Genomic DNA, 2,500 nt, shown 5'->3' on the forward strand with positions numbered 1-2,500 from the left:
TTTTTCTCTCTCTCTTTCTTCTTCTCTTTCTTTCTGTCTTTCTTCTTCTCTTTCTTTCTCTCTTTCTTCTTCTCTTTCTTTCTCTCTTTCTTCTTCTCTTTCTTTCTCTCTTTCTTTCTCTCTTTCTTTCTCTCTTTCTTTCTCTCCTTTCTCTCCTTTCTCTCCTTTCTCTCCTTTCTCTCTTTTTCTGCCACAATTATACACATGTTATTGTTGGGTGGGTTGATGGAAATTTTGGCCCAAGTCATTCACAAACTGGTTGCCCAGACCTGAAATTTAACTAAGGTTAGGGCAGGTATTTCGAATTTGGCCATGATTCCGGCAATAGCTCGAAGGACACTGTGGGATGTTTCACATCCACCAACTAATGCCAACATACAGGATCCCCATTTAATGTCCATGCGAGGGACAGCACACATAATGAATCCCCCTGTCTGTGAAACACCTGGTTAACAGTTTATAGCCGAGTTTGGATTCAAACCCAGGCGAGAAAGCTTAGAGGTTCAAACCTCTAGGCCATCCCACCAGCCCCAAAAAGAAAATCTTATTCAAAAAAACCAAATTTATACACCACATACCTTGATATGAACTAATAGTGAGTTTGTTTACCCTTTTCCTTCAAAACCATTTAAATCCTTCCCGGGACACTTTCAAGTAATTTTGTTCTAAACTCTTGTGGATTTGTGTCCCACGCTTCTTCCAAGACCTTCCAAAGATCATCTTAAGTTTTTTGGATTCTTTTTTTACTTTTTCTTTGTCAAAATAGTCCCATTCAATGCTCTTGAGATCTCGGCTTTGAGGGGGCTATACCATGACTGTGTTGAAGCACTCCTGCCTCTTCTTTCTTTTGCAAATATGTTTTAATTATTCCAGCTGAGTGTTTTGGATCATTTTCTTGCTGTAAGATGAAGTTTGGACCAATAAGTTTCACACCACTGGGGAAAGCATGGTGGATTAACATTTGTTTGTACCTTGCTACAGTCAATATTCCATCAATTTTCAGCAATTCTCCAACACTGCCTGAGAATATGCACCCCCAAGCTTGAATTTAACCTCCTCCATGCTTAATTGTTGGCTTCAAGCAATGCTCTTAAGTTTCAGTTTTTCATCATCTCATATAGTCTTCAATCAGATCCAAATAAATGAAACTTTGACTCATCTGTCCAAAGCACCTTTGACCATTGTTCCATCGTGCAATTTCTGTATTCTTGTAAATATTTTAAACTTTGTCTTGTTCCCTTTTATTAACAGGGTTTTCTTCCTGCAATACATCCTTAAAGTCTTGATCTTAAAAGTTACCTTATAACTGTTGCTGGATAGACAACAACACCTGAGCCTTCTGCCAGTTCTGTTACCAATTCAACACTTGTCTTGTTTCTGTTCCTCAATGATGGAAATTTTGGCCCAAGTTATAAACTCTTGTGACAATGCCACTGTTAATAATAGATTAAGTAAGCCAAAAGTCTCCAAAAGTACATTATCTCACAGTCTGTTCCATACCTGATAAATGATTGTAGAGTATAGATCTTGTTATAAATAGAGACCTGTGAATGGTTTGAAGGTTTGTTTTTTTTAATTGCAAGATTTATGTACTGTGGTAAATCTCTGAGCTTCTCTCAATTATTGGCAATATATTGTGATGCTAATTTGACTGTTGGGCATTACTTTGGCAGCCCATCCTCCATTTAGCAAAATGGTTTAGTCTGTTATTTGGAAACAATCGATGACAGTTTGTTCAATTGTGGAGAAGACAATGTTGTCATCGTCTCTGTTCAATATATACATAAGGCATGATATAAAATCGGTACAATTATGGGGCCCTACATCTCTGCCAACGATAGCATTGTTCTATGAAAAATTGATGGCATTGACTGTTGACAAGTACACATCCAACATGCTCTCTTTTTTTTTCAGGAAAAATATTAATTAGAAGGGATAAACTTCCAGAAAGACTGCTATCGCAAGAAAACAAATGCGGTGAAGCTATAATTTGACACTAAAGAAGTTTAAGATGGATCATATTCATAATCGTGAATTGACCTGCACAAGGTCTACATATGTACATAATTCAGGCTAAATGGGGTTGTTTAAAAAAAAAAAAAAACTCAAAAGGTAAGGCAGCCACAACATTTTAGCTCAATTGTGGGGAATTAAAGCTCAGTCATTTGGAACTTGTACATTGATAAACAATATGGAAGCAAGATGCAATTGCTCTGTGCAAAGTAAAATGCTCGTATACAAAACCGCGAGTGCATTTTGTTCTTTTCTTGTCATTTCTGTAATTACCTATTGTACCAATAATACATCTGTCAGCTAATTGTATTTTACCTGTGTATGATTTCTGCAGTGTATTGCTTGTGTGCTTCTATAATTTCTTCCAATACCATTTCAAATGCTCGGTCTGCTTTTTATTTTTTGAATTTTTTTTGCAGCGGTCCTGTGCATGACATCCTGAACCAGCCTGGGGTTTTGGTCCAACTTGTACATGTCGTGTTAATTA

At 36.9% G+C, this 2,500-nt stretch overlaps 1 protein-coding gene across 3 annotated transcripts in view; it reads left to right on the top strand.

The window, feature by feature from the left end:
* Nucleotides 1-2,500, top strand: part of DNPEP (aspartyl aminopeptidase) — an 80,542-nt gene that overhangs the window by 53,760 nt on the left and 24,282 nt on the right. The window lies entirely within an intron of this gene.

This window comes from Eptatretus burgeri, chromosome 2 (genome assembly GCF_056783735.1).
Source record: "Eptatretus burgeri isolate ZD-2024b chromosome 2, Ebu_testis_v1, whole genome shotgun sequence".
Lineage (NCBI taxonomy): Eukaryota > Metazoa > Chordata > Myxini > Myxiniformes > Myxinidae > Eptatretus > Eptatretus burgeri.